Genomic DNA, 21767 nt, shown 5'->3' with positions numbered 1-21767 from the left:
GACAAACACAATAATTGCAATTATATATACAATTAACTTAAAAGCCATTACAAATTTGTAATGAATGTATATTGCACAGTTGCTTAAAATTATGCTTTCTTTCATTAGGCAAAACATATTTTTTGGGTTGACATGTCCTTTAATGAACTTTTGGTTTGAATAACATTTTAAAAATGAATCCATTTTTGGTTTGGAACATTTTAAAAATGAATCCTTTTATCACACCGCACTGCAGATAGACTTTCAAGGCATGAAGAACTGCTATGCCTACAGAGCTTACAATCCAGATGCTGGTGTAATCAAAGTTACAAACTTTGCACCCACAATAACTAATCAGCAGGTAAAATGAATGGTCATCCATTTAAAAGCATAAGACTGCTGGATGCTAGACCACCACAAATTATCAAGGTAATTTCAAAATTGTAGAAGATGCCACAATAACTTCAGACTGGAAAAGTAATTGGTGCTGGCTTTTAAAAATGTAACATGACTAAGTAGAATGAAGCCAAGCACACATGGGACCCTTCCCAAATGGGCTGTTTAAAGCCAGCATGCTCCAGACACTGAAATCCTTTTGATACAGCACTGACAAGGAGTTCTTGACCCAGACAAATCCCTTCCTCTTGTCTACATCCTAAATTCTCACTGATGTCATTCTGCCTCAACTCTTAAACAGGTCTACTCTGTGGGACACCCCTAGCTTTATACACATGTATCCTATGCACAGACAAGCTTGGGTTCTAACATTAAATAATCTTATTCTATAATTAACATTACACAGTTACAATTAGTATATTAGTACTATTTCAAATTAGTACATATTTCTTGGTGTCCTAGCAGGGGTATATATACGTGCTTAGGTCTATGCCACACCAAGCAGTCTAGTCATTATGAAATACAGCATAAGGCTTTTATGTCCACAAGTGCAGTGAGGAAAGTGCAATTTCAAGCACAATCACTATTTCTACCTCCACAATACACCACTTTTTAATGAAAGTAATTTTACATACAACTGCCTGTGGGGAAAAGGGCAAGCTGCCCACTGCACTTGCTGACGTAAATGAGCACTTGTGTTATCAACAAATATGTGAGGTAGAAAGCACCAGTACTGGTCTCGCATTTCATCAATGATTTATGCACATTTTAACAATTATGTGATGTTAACGCACAGCATACTGCACTTACTTGAGAGGCACAAATGCATACTAAATTTTGCTATGGTCCTTAATTTATTTCACACTTATAGACCCTTTGTGAATAAGCCAATTTGAAAAAAAAACAAACAAACAAACAAAAAAAAAAAAACAGTGCAAATCTGGTGTTCGGATGGCATAATAAAAAAAAAAACCCATCTTAAAATTCAGTTTATTTTACACTGGTTTTCAGCAAATTTCAATAACACAGCATAATAAATAGTCTCAAGTGCGCAAAGACCTACAGATTCTCAAACACATACAGAAAGGTTTCAGACCATATCTGCAGAAAGAATTCAGTGTCCCATAGGCCTTATAACATGCTGGTTTTGATTTTGAGAGGAAGCTCTTCCATCTCTGTGCGACTTTCCTTCCCAGCATGAGCCAGATAATACAGAGCATATAGGTATGGAATTTGGAGTTAAATTTAATACAAAAGTTGTTTATTTTTGCATTTATAGGAAAAACTCCCAATATGAAGCCTCTGAAGACTCAGCTGTCTCTGATAGTTTGAAGTTGAAAAGCTATAAAACATGAACAATATCCTCTCATTTGTCATTTTCTGATGCCAGAGGAAGTAAGATCCCTTGTGCCAAGCTCCTCTTTATAGAGATAGACATCTGGGTTCCTATAAATGCGTTTCTATACACACATTTGAAAACAAGAGTTTATAAGCTACTTTAGCAGAAATTAGCATGACCGCAGAAGTCTTTTCAGAGCAGTTGCCACAGCAACACAGTGCAGGCCTCAGGTAACCATGGAGTTAATGTTTGAGCCAGGGATCTGGCTACATAACAACATAGGCTTTATGTAATTGCTGATGAACGAAGATAAAACGAGGGTGAGTAAATAAACATGGAGTTTGGAATACATATAAAAAATGAGAAATATTTGAACTAAGTAAACACGGCTTTTATTCTACCACAGGCCGTCCTGCCAAGATTAACAAGACTCAACCCTCTGAATGCGGTATGGCTCAGCTTCTAGTGTCAAAACCAACTCCTGATTGGTTGGTGACTAATGGGTATGCGAAGCATTGCACACTTCTATGGGTGAACCGGCTTTTTATTGTGCTTATGCCAACATTTAATTTTATATGATTTGTCATTATGAAATTTTATTTTCCATAATTCCACTGTTCCATCTCAAAGAAAAAAGGCTCCAGTCTGGGGTAATCTTTATTAAAGTGTAGCAATGCCATCTATATTTCCCCAGTGCAAGCAAAAATGCCAGAACCTGCCAGGTGGTATTTGTACAAATAAAGACACACATTTGCAGGAACTAAATTCGGGTTATAGAGTGGACTGAATGGAAATCCATATAAAATCTGGTGTTATACATCTTAGGTAAACTGTCCCCACAGAATGCAAAGCAAATTCTTATGCTTTAGGCTAAAAGCACACAGGTCATATACATGCCAGCAGAGAAAATGACCCTTGTGCCATTAGCCTTAGGTTTAGAAATATATGGCATCTTTCAAAATTATAAAGGAAAAATATAATATTTACCCATAGATTTATGCTAGCTAAAAATATTACCAATATATTAAAGGGAACTATGTAAGTGCTCTCTGCAAAGACTATGTAAATCATCAATGCCCTGAAATTGCTATAAAGCACGTTTACTCTTCCAAGCCACAGGAACACGTCCATGAATGAGCAGGCCAGTATTTAGAGCTGCATTAGGGCTCATCTTCATGGGCATTTCGACCTGCATTTCCCTGCAGTGGAGCACACCTGCGTTCCACTTCAGGGAACTGAAGGACAAAACAGAATTTACTTTCAAATGTGCCTTCACACAGGTGCATGTAAGCACCAAACACAAGCTGAATGCAATATGAGGGTGCAACAAAATTTTTTTCTTCTTTAAATATGCAAACATTTAAGTTGTTTTTTTTTTGTAAATTGTGAGTTTATTCATTTATTAAATATCCAATACAAAAAATGGTTGAATATCTTGGAAAAAAAAACTCAAATCTCGAAACTCGAAAGCATTTAAGCATTTTTACATTTAAATTTTCAGATTTTTTGCACTTTTGAACCATAATTGAAATTTTAGAAATTTTAGCTCAAAAAAATAGTAATGGAAAAAAATTTGAATTAAAATGTTGATAAATCACTCCCCAAAACGAACTGCTCTACAGTCGTAGTTCAGCAACAGAGGGACAGGTTGATAATCCTGTGCCTAAACAGTAAAAGAGCACGGATTGAACTGCATGAGACTTCCCATACACACATCTGCAAGTGTAAATTCGGGATCTATAAGCCAAGTAGATTTTGAATTTTACAACAAAATAATATTTAAATACAATAGTAAGAAAAAGTTATACATGTTCATATGAGCAGTTTTGTCATCGCTCTTCCTTGGCTTTCCTAGAGCATATTACAGTGAGCTAGGGGCTTACACAGGGCTTTATCATTAAAAAAACAAAAAAAAATGGCCAACTAAAGAAGGAGAACTGTGGCTTTCCAGGAGTTTACCTGAAGGATTCAAAAATTTGCTAAATATTCAGAGGATAAACCTGCTGTGGTTTGTCAATGTTTGCCAATAATATCCTTACATGCATTAGCTTTTCTTTCAATTACAGCCACACATCTATTGCATATTCTAATGCCAATCAAGAAAAGCTGTCAGCTAAAGGAATGTGTTATTTACGTAATGTGACATTTACTGTACACATTTCTACTCCTCCCTATTTTCTTTTTATTCAAGAGCTTGTTTGGTTTGTATTCAAAATGAAACTGCTTATTGAATGCGTTATGTCACCAGGAAACCACAGTTCACGCAAGGTAAAGGCTTTTTATAAGATCAGATAACTACATGATTAGGTCACTGGCTATTGCAAAAGGAATCTCTTCTGTGGCTGGCTGAACCCTATCATATAAATTATTTGTTGGCTTAGACAGAATAGGCCACTCACTCTTAGTTTGGATAATTAATATTTTGTATAGTAAACTTGTGTATAAGAGTTAAGGAGCAATGCAAAAGGTGCAAAGTTTTCTATTGGACTAGTAACCCATAACAACCAGTCAGCAGGTAACATATACTGATCAGCTGACTGAAGACAAACATGATTGGTGTCTATGGCTTTCTAGATGAGGGCAAACTTTGAGCCTTCTATTATGTTACCCTGTATAAACCCCCCTGGGATAAGGACTGATGTGAATGATAAATAATCTCTTTAGCGTAGTGCTAAGAGAGCTGATCCAAAACCCATGGTCCCTCCCACCCCAAAACTCAGTCCAGCTTCGGCATTCTTACTCCGCCCTCTACTGGCTTTCATTTATATAGCTGTGCCTACAGCCTCTAGTGACATAAGCGATGTGAAGCGGGCAGGACCAGGTATGGGATCCCTTATGTGGAAACCAGTTACAACTCCATTATAAGAAAATATTTTTAAAATTGATTTCCTTTTTTCTGTAATTATAAAACAGTACATTGTACTTGATCCCAACTAAGATATAATCTTTTCTTATTGAAGGCAAAACAATCCTTTTGGGTTTATTCAATATTTAAATTATTTTTTAGTAGTCTTAAGGTATGGTGATCAAAATTACGGAAAGATCACTTATCCGGAAAACCCCAGGTTCCGAGCATTCTGGATAATAGGCCCCATACCTGTACAAGAAGGCATGGTAGGGTCAGATTAGGTATAGGTTGTGTCAAGACAGATAGGGTTGGAAGCAAGCCAACAACTTGTCAACCAATGCATTGGTACTGGCTACTACTACTACTACTACTACTAAAGCACTGGCTAACATGCTGTATAAATATAAATATCATAACCCTTAAGCAGAGAACTATTTTTTTGGAAGCGTGATGCAATCCTGGGCAGCTAGCTGGGTAAAAATCAAGCCAGCAATGTCCACAAACAGCTCCATCACGTCAACCTTTTGTGTACTCTCCACACAATGTTTTCAGTCATTGAAAAGCTGGAAAGATATTTTTCATATCTACCTAAAATGAACCTATGGTATCCCAAATTGTATGTATACCCCTAATAGGGCACAAATGAGACCCTTGCTTATAAGGTGTATAAAACAAACTGGCACAGGTTATTCTGCTATATTGCCTGATGACTATTTGTATATTAATTAAGTGGAATTTACCATACTATTTCTAATCAGAGCAACCCTCTATAGACAATTAACCATTACCCAACAGAAAAACTAAAGATAATATAAAAAAAGATAAAATAAGAATATACATATAAAAGCAGAATTAGGTGAACATAATAGTTGACATAATATCCCCTTTACAAATTGGCTCGTTGTTCTAAAAGAAACAAAAAACGCTATTTCTAAGGATCAACACATCAATGTCACCAAACGCAAATACTAAATCCTTAAATAAAGCAGACCAAAGTATACTACAGGTATGGGATCCCTTATCTGGAAACCCGTTATCCAGAAAGCTCCGAATTATGGAAATCCAGTCTCCTGTAGACTGCATTTTAATCAAATAATTCAGAAACTGATTTTCTTTTTCTCTGTAGTAATAAAACAGTACCTTGTAATTGATCCCAACTAAGATATAAAATATCAGTATTGGATGCAAAACAATCCTATTGGGTTTGATTAATGTTTTATTGATTTTTTTTAGTAGACTTAAGGTATGGAGATCCAAATTACGGAAAGACCTCTTATCCGGAATGCCCTTGGTCCCGAGCATTCTGGATAATGGGTCCCATACATGTATTATACTTTTCTTATTTAGTGGCATAAAAATCCCATAATCACTTCAGCAGTTGAGTTATTTTACTACTAAGGAACACGTGTTGTCTGGATATAAAAAAAATTGTGTGCATACTTAGCTCTTTGAGGCTAAGAAAAAAAATGATCATACTTAATAGAGAGAGCACGGCTCCTCTATGGGAGTAACCAACCGCCTTCTTGTTATCTTTGGTCTCATTTCAACATGCATACAGCAAATTACTAGGGACAGATTCCACTGCTGAGCTCATACATTCCCATGGGGGAAGCTGAGCGTGTTGTGCTTTTAATACTAAGTCCTCAGACACCTGGATTATTACACACTGGGTTCAAACAGGGAGGTACTGGGAGGTTTTATAATTGTTTAACCCTTAAAGCAATGGCACACCTAGTGCTTTGTTGTCCACAGGAGATCGCCTCTCCCATGGGCAACAAAGTGTCCAAAAATACCCTTTATTTTAGAAGAATTGGAATTGCTGTTATGTAAAACACTCGCGGGTGACAAAGTCCTACATGTGGCTGTCCTTAAACTAAGAAAACAGCCCTGCCAAGATGGGTTTTGCTGTCCAGTAAGGTAAAGGCAGGGGGTGAGTGGCAAGATTAAGCAGAATAATGTGCAATCTGGATGGCGGCAGGTTGAAAATTGCTGGTTTCTGTCCACACACTAATATTCTGCTGAGCCACCGTTTGCAGCAATATCAGTTTTAAATGTTTTAGAGCACATACATAAGTACGCTGTTCTGGAGTCTTTTGGCCCATTGTTTCAAGCAAATTAGCTCCATGCTATTCATGTTAGCACGGATGACAGTTCAATATTAAGGTGGCCATACATGGGCAGATTTAAGCTGACGATTTGGCCAATTTAGATCAATTTAGCAGCTTATCTGCCTGCATATGAAGCCCTCTATGGGGGTTTGATTTTCCAGTTGGATCGAGAACTGTATTGGCTCATTTATGTAGTCCTCATCCAGATGGCCTGTATCCCGGAAAGTGGTTGCCAAACGAGCAGATCCTATAATGTATGGCCAGCTTTACATTGACATGTGTTTGGGATTGTTGTCCTTCTGATGAATTAATTTTTGCTCAAGCTTCCACTGGTTCACACACCCTCGAGAGAGGGTTTACAATTATTAAAAGGAGAAGGAAAGTCATTTTAGCATTTTAATGTCAATAGATTTGCCACATTAGTGTCACAGAGAACAATATATTTATTCTGCAGAAACCATTAACATACCTGAGTAAACAGCTTTAGAAGCTCTCTCCTTTTGCTTAAGATAACAGCTGTCATTTTAAGTTGCTTTCTGCTACAGCTCTAGCCATTATAGCTGAGATCACACATTCCTAAGGGGGGGGGGGGGGAGTTCTTAGCATTCTGGTGGGAGGCAGGAGCAGGAGAGGGAAGAAAGAGGAGAGAACTGCGCAGACTCTGGCCCAGGGAATTAAGGATGTTTCTGAGAGAGGAAGTCAGACAGTGGAACATCATGTTTACAAAAAAAATAGACAAGAAATCATGTGTTTCTTTTGATAGAGGACTCTGTACTGTAAGTGCTTATGGCTGTATTTACATCAACCTTTTTGATAAAGCTTACTTAGTTTTTACCTTTACTTCTCCTTTAAGGTCCACACTTTGTGTCTCAACCCTTTCTCCTTGGACTGTAAACTCATTTGGGCAGGGCCCTCTACAATTTTTGTATAGCTTATTGGTTGCTTTGTATGTAATTCTGTAAGTCTAATGTATAAACCCACTTATTGTACAGAGCTGCAGAATAAGTTGGTGCTTTATAAATATATGTTAATAATAATAATAATAATAATAATAATAATAATAATAATTAAAGCTAATAAAGCCCTCAGTGTTTCCATATTAAGAAGTTTGTATTGCTGGGGTAATGTTTACAAGTGCCAAGTGTTTTTGCTTGTATAAGGAACTACTGGTTTCAATTCAGCACAGCAACAAAAAATACTGTTGTATTAATCTGCTGAGAGCAAAAGGAACTATAAACAGATTATGATTTAGGAATATAGCAAAAATTACATGAGATGTATTCTGTAAAACAAACTAAGGATAAGAACACAGACCGCATCCCTATCACAGCACCCTAGGAGTACCCTATGCACCAAAGGGATTTAAGGAATTATTTTTAGCTACCAACTGTTCCTTAACCGCTTTGTCCTCCACATTTACAGAAACTCATGTATTACGTGCAATGCAGGTTTTCTGCTTCTCAGCCCATGTCTCTGTAAACATTATTAAGCATCCAGAAGAATTTCTGGAATGTGCAGATCAGTAAATGTAGAAATCAATGTGATACAGTCAAAAAGCAGCACAGCATTTGATAGACAAGAAATGGTATTTACTAACAAGAGGTAACTGACGTCAGTCAAGATTCTAAGCATTCTAAGCATCAATGGCAAAGGCTTTAAAAGAGAAGGAATTTAGTTATCATTTTTCTCTGCAATATGTGCTGGGCAGCAATGGGTCAGCCAACATAGAATGGCACTTTATTTCTCAGGAGTGGTCAAGGTTGCTCCATGTTGTATTATTGGCCTGGCCAGTAGAGAATACATGTAAAAGGTATCGGACCCCTTATTCAGAAACCAATTATCCAGAAGTTCAAAATTACAGAAAGGCCATCTCCCATAGACCCCATTTTAATCATTAAATAATTCACATTTTTAATAATGGTTTCCTTTTTCTCTGTAATAATAAAACTGTACCTTGTACCTGATCCCAAATAAGATATAAGTAACCCTTATTGGATAATGGGTCCCATACCTGTACATGTTATTAATTGGGAGATTTAAATTCAATATCGTCAAGATTATAGCATGTGCAGTCAATAAATCTTTACAATATGAATACACTAATGTCAATAATTCATAATTTGGAGAATGCAGAATATACTGCACTAATAAAAAAGGCTTTATTTTACATGTTCTTTCCATTAAAGAATAGGTTATTAATCCGGTGACAGTAATTTATATAAATTGTACGTACAGGTCCTTCTCCAAAAATTAGCATATTGTGATAAAGTTCATTATTTTCTGTAATGTACTGATAAACATTAGACTTTCATATATTTTAGATTCATTACACAGAACTGAAGTAGTTCAAGCCTTTTATTGTTTTAATATTGATGATTGTGGCATACAGCTCATGAAAACCCAAAATTCCTATCTCAAAAAATTAGCATATTTCATCTGACCAATAAAAGAAAAGTGTTTTTAATACAAAAAAAATCAACCTTCAAATAATTATGTTCAGTTATGCACTCAATACTTGGTCGGGAATCCTTTTGCAGAAATGACTGCTTCAATGCGGCGTGGCATGGAGGCAATCAGCCTGTGGCAATGCTGAGGTGTTATGGAGGCCCAGGATGCTTCAATAGTGGCCTTAAGCTCATCCAGAGTGTTGGGTCTTGTGTCTCTCAACTTTCTCTTCACAATATCCCACAGATTCTCTATGGGGTTCAGGTCAGGAGAGTTGGCAGGCCAATTGAGCACAGAAATACCATGGTCAGTAAACCATTTACCAGTGGTTTTGGCACTGTGAGCAGGTGCTAGGTCGTGCTGAAAAATGAAATCTTCATCTCCATAAAGCTTTTCAGCAGATGGAAGCATGAAGTGCTCCAAAATCTCCTGATAGCTAGCTGCATTGACCCTGCCCTTGATAAAACACAGTGGACCAACACCAGCAGCTGACATGGCACCCCAGACCATCACTGACTGTGGGTACTTGACACTGGACTTCAGGCATTTTGGCATTTCCCTCTCCCCAGTCTTCCTCCAGACTCTGGCACCTTGATTTCTGAATGACATGCAAAATTTGCTTTCATCCGAAAAAAGTAATTTGGACCACTGAGCAACAGTCCAGTGCTGCTTCTCTGTAGCCCAGGTCAGGCGCTTCTGCCGCTGTTTCTGGTTCAAAAGTGGCTTGACTTGGGGAATGTGGCACCTGTAGCCCATTTCCTGCACACGCCGGCTCTGGATGTTTCTACTCCAGACTCAGTCCACTGCTTCCGCAGGTCCCCCAAGGTCTGGTGGAATCGGTCCTTCTCCACAATCTTCCTCAGGGCCCGGTCACCTCTTCTCGTTGTGCAGCGTTTTCTGCCACACTTTTTCCTTCCCACAGACTTCCCACTGAGGTGCCTTGATACAGCACTCTGGGAACAGCCTATTCGTTCAGAAATTTCTTTCTGTGTCTTACCCTCTTGCTTGAGGGTGTCAATGATGGCCTTCTGGACAGCAGTCAGGTCGGCAGTCTTATTCATGATTGCGGTTTTGAGTAATGAACCAGGCTGGGAGTTTTTAAAAGCCTCAGGAATCTTTTGCAGGTGTTTAGAGTTAATTAGTTGATTCAGATGATTAGATTAATAGCTCGTTTAGAGAACCTTTTCATGATATGCTAATTTTTTGAGATAGGAATTTTGGGTTTTCATGAGCTGTATGCCACAATCATCAATATTAAAACAATAAAAGGCTTGAACTACTTCAGTTGTGTGTAATGAATCTAAAATATATGAAAGTCTAATGTTTATCAGTACATTACAGAAAATAATGAACTTTATCACAATATGCTAATTTTTTGAGAAGGACCTGTATATTAAAGGCAAACCTGTTTAAAGCTACTTTTCTGCTGGCCTTTATTTTGCATGAATGTTAAGTTACTAATGTTTCTATCCTGCTTTCCACAGACTGTAGCTGAAATTACTAGCTGGTTGTCAGGGTCAGTGACCCTGGCAACAAAAATATACAATAACTGTAATGTCTTGATGGTATTATTATTCTTATTTTTCATTGCATATCCCTTCTGTTCCTATTCCATACTGACCTTCTAATTGCTACCTCGTTGCTAGAGTAATTAAACCTAAAAATCTTAGAGCTGCCGAATAAAAAGACATTAATATTCCAAAAAAAAAGCCAACACTAATTTTCTAGAATATTGCTTTCTATATTATTCTAAAATTTTGATGAATTGTCTTAACTGGGCCACAAACTCTGATAAAGTTACAATGATGCTGCAAAACTATATTTCACACCATTCATCCAGCAGATAAACTGATCTTAGCATGCTGGAGTTGTAGTTCTGCAACATCAGAAGCCAAACAGGGAGCAGTGGGTGAAGATAAACATACCCAATTGTGTTTTGTCCCCAAAGGACATGCTTTACACTTTATTTTGCTGCAGTGTGCTCAAAGCATTTTATACCACAGCCTGAGAAGTGGATACATAAATGTCATCTCTTGTTTCCAAAAGCTTCTGCAGCAGCAGCAGGGGGCTAATTGGAATGCCTGCTGGAATTGTTTAGTTGGACAATCTCGTTCAGGCTTATTTCACTCCAGTGAGGTATGAGCTGTATGTTAGATATGACTGCACTACAAAGACAGGAGAATGCTGCGTGACTCTGGCATGGAAAAACAGACTAAATGCATGTCAATGCTGCATTCACACAAGAAAAAAAATGCTGCATGTTGGCTAAAAATAACAGCCATTCACCTTATATACTGTTGGATCAAACTGGCTGATAAGCTTGCCATTTAGCTGATGGACAACATCTGATACAATTACAAAATGGGAATACTTGAAAATTAGAGAGTGCAAGTGCCTGATGCAGTTATAAACACCTATATGCAAAATATGTACATTTAATGCCATCAGTTTTCCCAATATTTACAGATGAGAAAAAAAAAAAATTCTGTGCTGAAACAAGAAAGAAACCCTCCAGAACTACCCTTGTTCCACAATACACAAGTCATTTTATAGGCACTTCAGCGACAGAAGGATAAATATGAATGGCTTACAAAGTCACTCTTGCCGTATTTAGTCCAATCGTTCAGCCCTCTCAGAGCTTACTACCTAGATGTCTTCAGGACAGTGTTCCCGACACCCTCCCCACAGAGTTCCATTGGTTCTTTTTGCATCATAAAGAATTAAAATTCGCTGTGTGGGGAACGGTTTGTGATGTCTTGATAAAGGTCCTCTTTGTATGACCAGTAGCAAGAGAGGAAATTATAATAAAGATAATAAAAGACAGGCACTGGCCTTAAGGGGTGAATTAGAAAGCTTTACAGTTTCACATATATATTTGTAGGGGGAAAACCTCCATTGCAAAATAAAATTATCTGGCAACTGGGCAGTGAATAAAAGCGTGGGTCATGGACCCATATCAAATTGGCAGATATTGCTAATTGTATGGGCTACAAAACTGCATGTGCTTACCAGTGCCACAGAGCGTTGCACCAAAGTACAACTGGAGCTTAAAGGAGAAAGAAAGGTAAAAACTAAGTAAGCTTTATCAGAAAGGTCTAAGTAAAAACAGCCATAAGCACTCACAGAAATGCTGCACTGACTTCTCATTCAAAAGAGAGAAAGAGACAAGCAGCTCTCTGCTCTCTCCTGCTCCCCCCTCCCTCAAGAATGCTAAGAACTCACCCCTCCCCTTGTGAATCTGAGCCAATCAGCAGGAAGCTGACTCATAGTCTTACTGAGTATGTACACTTGGTCTGGGTCTCCATGCAGGAGTGAGGCATTATGGAAACTTTCTTTACACAGCTCAGCGTTTTTTCTTCCTGTTTGGCTTCTGATCATCTGAACAGGTGAAATATGGGGAGACTTGAGGGCGCTATTGAGACAACTGAAGGTATGCCTACAGCTTGAGATTAACTCTTTATTAGCCTTTACTTCTCCTTTAAAGGATTACAGTTATGGGAATACATGTTTTTTTAAAAATGCATCCGTTACTAGAGCTTCTCCAGCAGAATCCTGCATTGAAATCCCTTTTTCAAAAAAAGATTTTTTTTTTTTATATCGAATATTGAAATTTCATATTGTGCTAGCCATATTCTTCATTTCCCAGGGTGCCACAATCATGTGACCTGTGCTCTAATAAACTTGCAGCTCAGGTGTAAAGTGTGACTGAAGTGATATTACCCCCTCCCTTCCCCCCCAGCAGCTTCCCATTAGATATCAGAGTAGCACTCAATAGCATGAAATCCAAGTCTAGCTTGCAACTCCTCCAGTTAAAGTTGCAGGAAAGTCATTTTGGCATTTTACTGCCAATAGATTTGCAACATTATTGCCACCAAAAACACTATATTTATTCTGCAGAAAGCATTACCATACATAAGTAAAGAGCCCTAGAATCTTTCTCCGTTTGGTTATGATTGCATCTGCCATTTTAGCTTGGTCTTCATAGCTTCCTGCTGTATTGTGCTAGCCCTTATAGCTTAGATCACACATTCCTAAGGGATGGGGGAGGCGGTTCTTACCATTCTTTTGGGAGAGGGGGAGCAGGAGAGGGGAGAGAGGAAGTCAGATACTGGAGGAACATGTTTACAAAAAAGGAAACAAGAAATACAGTGTTTCTTTGGATTCAGTGCAGCTTTTCTGTGAGTGCTTATGGCTGTATTTACATAGACCTTTTGTGATAAAGCTTACTTAGTTTTTCCCTTTCATTCTCCTTTAAATGGGAGTAGGAAAATCAATGTTACCTGAAAGCAGTTCTAATGTGTAGCGCTAGCTCTTTCTGAAAGTTGAGACTGCTGCCTACAAAAAATACATTTGTGAATTATTTGCTATGTAAGCAGTGTAATTTGGAAATAAATAGTACTCCATAAAAATCAGGACAGTATCACTTTAAATGGAAAGGACTACACAAAACTCAATGTTGAAAGGGTGGAAGCAGGAAGCACTGTTGTCTGTGGAAAGCAGTACAGCAACATTATACTTTGACACAATAGAAACAAGCCTGTTTACAGGAGCCTTTATTTGCCCTTAAAGATTGCAGCACTTGGTATTCCATTTCATACATGTATTGTAAATATACCTTTTTGTAAAGGAAAAATATGCTAGGCAGTACCACTTGGTTCCTCATAAAGCTTTTTCCCTCCAACCTTATTCACAAAAGAGCATTGTTCCCTTATCACCAAGATTAAAATGTAACGTAAGTCGATAAGAGGTTTCCGTACTTACAAGTGCTACCAGTCTTCAATATGGATGTAGCAGTCGTAGCAATCAACAAACCTCATATCTTTCTTTCTTTCGATAACGATAATGATTTAATGCTCTACTTCTTTGTTAGCTGGTGGTACATTCTTGTGCCGAACACACACCTCTGACGCAGATCAAGGTTACAGTGGGAGCTGAACAAGCACACAGTTGCAAAGAAAAGCCATTTTTTGCATAGAAAGCAAAGTAGTAGGCATATTATACTTTACAGTATGCAGTATGTAAAGTGCCAGTTGGCATTTCTAAAACATTTCTACAACAAATAATGAATTTATAATTATAGTTGTACAAATAAATTGCATACTTTATGTGGGGAAGCAGTGCTCTAATTATTAATAATTTTGTGTGCTATTTGTACAATTCATGTAGGGAAATCTGCTAACCAAGGATAAAGATAAAAGTCAAAACCGGATTTTGTATAATGTACTTGTAATGATGGTATAACGAATGGTGTCTTGTAACTGCAATTTTAAAACCTGCCCAATGGTCAAGGCATTGTGTCCAGTTTTCTCAGAGGCACTCTTTTCTAATTCAAGATTTAGCTACAGTAAAACTTTAGAAGTGAAAGTGAGTAAATAGCAGAACATATTTCGAGACCCTTTTATAAACTAATCATTAAACCTAGTTCATCTACATGTTGTATCCAGTACTTTATTTCTTAACCTATATAAGTGACTATTAATAGGTTCATCACTCTACACAGATTATGTAGGATTATGAGAATAGTGGTGATCAGGGATTCCACAGGGGTACAGTGCTGCAGGGGCCCCAATCAACTTTACTCCAGTCATTCAGAGATGACTAAAGAGTAATACCAAATGCCCCAAAGTGATAAAGAACACACTGGCAACTCTGTCAAGATGCCATCAACCTCCCATCATGCACTAAAAACCTCAATTTGATTTTATTGTCTCCTGTTACCTTGGGTGTATAAAATTACTTTGACAGGGCAAAACAGAAGTTTCTGAGGTAGAAAGTTCCTACTGAATAAAGGATGTGCAGCCTGTCCATAAGGCTAATGGAACTAACATGCCAGATCTATGTGCATATTCTAATTTTGTTAAAGGAACAGTAACACCAAAAAATTAAAGTGGTTTAAAGCTATTAAATTATAATAGAATAGTGCCCTGCACTAGTAAACCTGTTGAGTTTACTTCAGAAACACTAATTTAGTTTATATAAATAGGCTGCTGTTTAGCCATGGGAAAAGCCATTCAGTCTGAAAAAGCAGAAAAGGTACAGGTAAAGGTAACTGGGTCATCAGTCATTGTACTTAATAAAGATGACAAAGGTTAAGTAAAATAGTTAAACTTCTTAATGCCTAAAGTCTGGGTCTGAAATTTAAAAGAAACTATAAAGCTCTTGGAATATAAAACACATTTATTAACTGGTGTAGTGTGAAGCATAGAGTAAGATGATCCAGTTATCAGAATTTGCCTTGGAAGGAAAGAGTTACCCCTGTAGGTAAAAGTCTGACAGTCTGAAAGTAATAAATACACTTATGTAAATGAACCTATGTGCAAACAGGGACAGGGGCAAATATGTGAAGAGAAGAGGGTAACACAGAGCAAGGGTAAAGATGCATGAAAGGATACTCAGAGCACTATCCCTGTTCAGAGCTTTTCCAGACTTTGCAGTGACTGGCAAACAAAACACACACAGTCCAGAAGCCGATGGAGCTAAATCTTCACAGTCCCAAGCACTAGCCATTGCCTGAAAGGTTAGAACTACTGCACAAACACACATCAGTGGTTTCTAAATCCTTAACACTGAAGGAAGCCAGCAGAGAAAAAAAGGCAGCAGTCAAAAAAGGTTACTGTTATGATTACATGTAACTGACAAAGTAGCTAACTGTAACCTGGTGGCTTTTCTCTTGGGTATTTATTCAATACAGAAAAAAGAAGAAAAAAAGGGCAGTCACATTTTAAATACTGAGATGACACAAGTGCTCAGATACCAAAGCTTCTGTAATACACACGAACCAGGTCTCTTGACTCTCTTCTCTTTAAGTCTTTAAAATGTAACGAACAAAACAAATAAATAACAGCGCGTATAGTTAACAGTAGTTTACTAAAGTTTAACTTTTCAGCATACTTTGGGCTGCTCAATTCTTTTAACTGCTGTATGGCTGATCTGAAATATTTAAAGATGCAATTTACATGCAGCTTAGAAAGCAGTACAAAAAAATCTATTTTCATCAAACAAAACAGTTTTTTGGTGGAAATCCTTGTATAAAAATGCATTAGATACAAAATGACAGTGGTTGTCAAGGGGGTTATGCCCCAGCCATCAGCACATGTATAGGTGCAACATTAGCATGAAAACCAAGAGCATCCAGTCGCACATTTGCTTCCTTTAAGGTAGCTGCACAGAGAAGGTGTTTTGCAGATGTCTTGGAAGCACAACTACCACATGTGAAAGCTGAAATACAACATCTAGCCCTGCTGACAGCTATTTCTGGAGAATTATAGGTTGTCCTTCACTAACTTATGGCATAATGGTACATTTACTGGTTAGGAGACGGATACTGGGGATTGGAAACTAACCAGAAGTCAGCAGGCTTCTCTTATCACCAAACACTTGATTTAAGATCATAAAGGTAGTTTCTAAGCATTACGCTAAGGTTGATTTTGGCTAAAATAAAGTTTTAACCTGACCAATCTATATCTGCAGCACAGATAACCTATATAATAAAAGGGCTACCCTATGTTCTATTACGGTGAAGACACACAGAGCTACTAGTAGCAGCTACTTGTCGTGGCTACTAAAATAGACAATGCTGATCATTTACTGATAACAGTCTCTACATGTGTTTTAGCAGAGGCAATTCTCATTGTCTATGGCAAGGAATTTTCTGGAGTTTAGTAGCCATGAAAAAGTAGCTGCTACTAGAAGTAATAGTAGCAGCTACTTGTTGTGGCTACTAAAATAGACAATGCAGATCATAAACTGATAATTGTTTGTGTGTGTGTTTTAGCAGAGGCAATTCTCAGTGTGGCCTATGGCAGGGTATTTTCTAGAGTTTAGTAGCCGTGAAAAAGTAGCTGCTACTAGTAGCTCTGTGTGTCCTCACCCTTACTTAGAGGTTGTCTGCAGATATTAATTGATTTACTAGTTTAAAGGCTGTAGGGTTGCAAACAGTAGAAAGTTTGACATGCTGATGCCACGGAGCATTAAATAGGAGTGTGACTTATTTGCAAGCTAGTTGTGAAATGCGTACAGTCAAAACAATTCAGTTGTTTGCCTTGAAGGGCAAGCTTTAACACATATTAACCAGTGAATTCATGGGCAATCTGGACTTAATCAGGAAGTAAACCAGAACCAGGATGATATGACTTGCCATTTAGTTAAAGCCCTTGATCTTGCTGATATGATGGTTAAAGATGGCTTAAATCTAAATCCAAGTCATAATAATAGGAGGGAGGGGAGTCAACTGACATTTTCTTTATGAAAAATAAAAAAACATATCAGACACTCTGCCATTTATATTAGCATGCTTGTTTTACCAAACAGAGAATTTTCCACACAGGTCTAATTATTCAGTATGTGTTCCTGTGTGTGAGCAAGCTAAAGAGATTTGAGCACCTGCGTGAAAGAGTTTTCATTTACAAGGGATTTAATGGGAACTCACAGTGACAGAAGGAAAGAAGCACTTGGACTATCATTATGATTTGTTTCGACTTTAACCTTTATGCAAACTTTGTGCTAGATACTCAACATACTACAACAGTATTTTTTTTCTACATTTGAGATACAGGACCAGATTAACTAAACAGTGGTGTGATAACTGGTTTATTGGAAATTATAATCACTGGAACATTAACTAAACCTTTTGGTGATAATATGACTTAAGGAAGAAATTAATTAAGTCTTGAACGCATCTTCACAGGTCTATTAAATCCGTCAACATGCAATACATTGCTTCAAGAGTCAGAACCACCAAACTGGAGAATATAAAAAGGATAGACTGGTACTGCTTTAAATAGCAGTTACAATTAAAGCTGGGCATGCACGTACCAATAATATCATATAAATAAAGTTTTGGAAGATTTTTGGTTTGTGTATGGTGGCCTGCTGATCCCTACTGATATCCATGCACCATGGATATTGGTCAGTTCTGGGAATAAGCAGTTTTGAAAATTTCCATTGCCAATGCACTATTATCAGCTTTTTTTTAACTTACCATTTCAGCTCATGTAGGGAGGCCTTTAAAAATAACTTTAAGGAGAAAGAAAGGTAAAAACTAAGTAAGCTTTATCAGAAAGGTCTATGTAAATACAGCCGTAAGCTTTATACATTATGAAAAGTATTTACCCGACAAAAAATGTTTGGTTGCTAGACCATGAAAAATAATAGATGTGTATATGACTGTTTGTTGAATTGTGCCTCTTTATTTTAAAGTGAAACTCCACCCAAACACAACTTACCTTTTTGTAAAAAAAAAAAAAAAAAGCTTAATTTCAAGCAACTTTGCAATATGCAATCAGTTAAAAAATATGCAGTGTTTTCATGATTTTTAATGTAATAATATGGTTTGGAACAGTTACCTAAGCTTGGCCCCCTGTTCTCCTGCTGATCTGGCTGACTACTAAAAATGTAATAGTATTCCACTGTCCTTAGCCTGCAACCTCTAAACCCCACAATCCCCTGCTCACGTGATGTCAATAAGGAAAGGAACATCACAGAGCATTGCATTGTAGTTCCTGCATGCTGTCTGTAAGAACATTATAGTTGAGGAGACTGCCTCATACAGATACAAATAAACAAAAGGAATTCTGGGAATGAATTCCAAACTCCTAAAAAAAAATCCCATTTACATGGGTTTATCCTATAGCCTATAGGATGAACCCATGTAAATGGGATTTTTTTTTTTTTTTTTTTTTAGGCGTTTGTAATTCATTCCCAGAATTCCTTTTGTCTATTTGTAAATTGTGAAGAAACGGATACAATTTGTAACATGTTTTGCAGCTGGCTTTTAACATATAAAGATGGCATTTATTCATATTTTTTGAAGGAACAGATTACAGTAATAGGTTTATTAAGGGTTTCTGTGTTGTGTAGAGCTCTTTAACAAATTTTTCTTTGGAAGCTGGAGTTCCCCTTTAACATAAAACTGTTACTGCATGTTAGGTCTTGGACTTCACAGGATCTGATCTAAACTCAAGGCAATAGAGCCTGCCCATAAATATTATCTCCAAGTGATTCTGCACTGTCTGGTAAGTGTACCAATGTGTCATGCTGATAGGTAGGCTGTTTTACATTAGATCAAAGCAACAGACTACTCTTGTGTTAGTTGAGCATGGAGAGGGGAATTTACATTTTTAATTATTTACAAACTGCTAAGAAGTAATCACACATCTGCAGGGTATTTTACAACTACATACAGTAGCTGCCTGAAAGGTGCTGGGAGTTGTGCCTACATTTGGACATTAATACCTTATATCAGATAGATGGTAAGTGATACAACAAAACTGAAAGGGACAGAATTGGGTAGAATTCCCTGCATCCCAGGGGCAGCATGTGATGGCCTTTAAGTACAACTGTCAGTGCAGACTTTATTAAACTGCACACACTAACTGCCAAAAGATCATATTTTTATTTAAGGTTTACATTTTTAACACAGAACGACTTCTTTGTTAAAAATTCTACTGTATTAAATATGCCAACATGAAGTTAGAAAAAAATGTAGCTATTACATATTGTTAGATACTCTGTACTTAATTGTTGGCTTACCAAAGCATTAATTGTTATGTGATCATTAAATATAAACATGTAAATAAGTAAATGTAACTTTAAGAATGTATTCATTGCCAACAATCATTTCTATAGGTCACAAAAATTAGCAAATTTAGGTGGAAAGGCTGATTAGAAGTGTTGTGCATTTTGTGTTGCAAGATAGTGTATAACAGAGCACAAAAAGCTTCAATAGTGCAACAATTAAAAAAAATGAACTGAAAAACTGAACAGTGTTCCGTGACCTGAATTCAGGGTCAAACAAACTTACACAATATGCAAAGTTTAGCAACAAAATGTACTTGTCTCAGGACCCGACGAAGCCCTCGATCTTATATCAACAGGAAGCAAAGAGTACATAAAGGGCAGCTTTCAATACTGCTTGCTACTGCAAGTCACAAACAAAAATGATCACTGATATCTAAACTAAACAGATATTGTTGGCAGCAAACCTGGCTCGCAAGATATTCACCTGCATGAGGAATAAGTTGAGGCAGAAATGTGCAGAGATGTATGGAGGTATAGTTGTAACTGGAGACTAAAAAATGCCTCTTAGAACTGTGCTAACTCTATATAGGCCCCAATACAATGCTTATATTATTTTTACATACAAAAGCACACTAAATTAAAATTACAAATGAATCTGTTTTTGCCACAATAAGGCAGAATGTTAAAATTTAAACATAAAAATATCTCCCCCACAGTCCAAAAAAAGTATTTCTAATAAAAGAATCTAATTCTAAGGAACCTTCCAATATACATTTCATAAAATTTTTCACTAGTTCTAAAGTAATTTGCAACTGAAAGCAGCACTTGTCTTTCCATTTCTGCACTGCTCGTTTTGTCATTTCAAACAAGGTAACAGAAGTCAGCCTTGCATGGCTTGCAGGCTTCAGCTACCTTGTTTCAAAAGTCCTAATAACAAAGGGCCAAACAGATACTATTATTCATAGCATATATATTTACAAAATAACTTTATAATTATTATAAATAGGCAATTCACATATACATGTTGAAAATTGCTTAGGATTACCATCTCTCAAATCTGGCAAACTTTTATTCACTGATTTATATCCCCTTTAATAACAATTTAACTAGTTCTTGACACAAGGACATGTTTAAACGTTTAGTAAAAGTATTATGTATAGAATACAGTAATGCATCACAGATAGAAGAAAAATAATGTTGTGTGAATACTCATTCAGCCCTTGCCAGCTCTCTAACTGTAAGAGCATCTCATTGCCACAGGATACAGAGGTCCGATGACAAGATGCAAGGGGTGACATTTAATCTGCCTTGGTGTAAGTGATACTAAGAGACTACAGGTCTCAGGAAAATATAAATGGCCATCAGATGACATCAATTTCTTAGCTGTATCAGTTTGATCGGCTGAACTACATGACCCAGAAACAGGTAAAAAACCCACAGTGTACACCTTTTAGATAGAGTGTCACTCAATCTTGGTAGTGTGACTGGAGTTGGTTTCTATACCTGAGATTGTGACTACAAGGCATTTTATGGCAACATAACTAAAATGCAGAATTCATGTTCTGTTCAGATGACTTATCATAAAAACTACACACTGGGCAAACAAACAAACCATGAACCCATTCTCTAAGAGAGATGCTTCACTGAAATGCTGCAGTAACCAATAGCAGCCAGAGATATACCTTTAATCAGTGCGATGCAGTTGGAAAAAGCAGGAAAAATTGATTGGTACTATGGATTAATGCACAGCTTTACCTGCGGTATTAAGTGAGGGGCTAAACCTGCTAGGTGGCTCATAAATCAGCAGGTAAACATGAACCGGTGTTCTTGGATTCTAGGGAACAAATTGGTTACTAGTGCAGTTCATAAGATACTTGGCCGAGTAGGTTTTGCCAGTCACCTGTAACTCTGGCTGTAAGTGAGAAAAGCAACAGCATGTTTGGCAAACCTTAGCGGTTGTTGAACCCAAACCCCTAGTATTCCCAGACAGAAGATGCTGGTACTTTATGTTTGACTTTGCTGTCTTTGGGCCACGAAACAGTAAGCAATGTAATGAGATTTAGCAAAATAAAAGCTGTTTGTACCCAAACTTTGTTTGCTAAAGTATTTCTATGCCAATTAATATGTTTATTGT

At 37.2% G+C, this 21767-nt stretch overlaps 1 protein-coding gene across 1 annotated transcript in view; it reads right to left on the bottom strand.

Annotated features, from left to right (window-relative positions):
- sik2 (salt inducible kinase 2) overlaps positions 1–21767 on the bottom strand; it is a 103064-nt gene that overhangs the window by 79175 nt on the left and 2122 nt on the right. The gene's annotated exons all lie outside the window — the stretch shown is intronic.

This window comes from Xenopus tropicalis, chromosome 7 (genome assembly GCF_000004195.4).
Source record: "Xenopus tropicalis strain Nigerian chromosome 7, UCB_Xtro_10.0, whole genome shotgun sequence".
NCBI lineage: Eukaryota > Metazoa > Chordata > Amphibia > Anura > Pipidae > Xenopus > Xenopus tropicalis.
The sequence above is the reverse complement of the archived record's forward strand: the minus strand, read 5'-3'. Positions and strand labels throughout refer to the sequence as shown.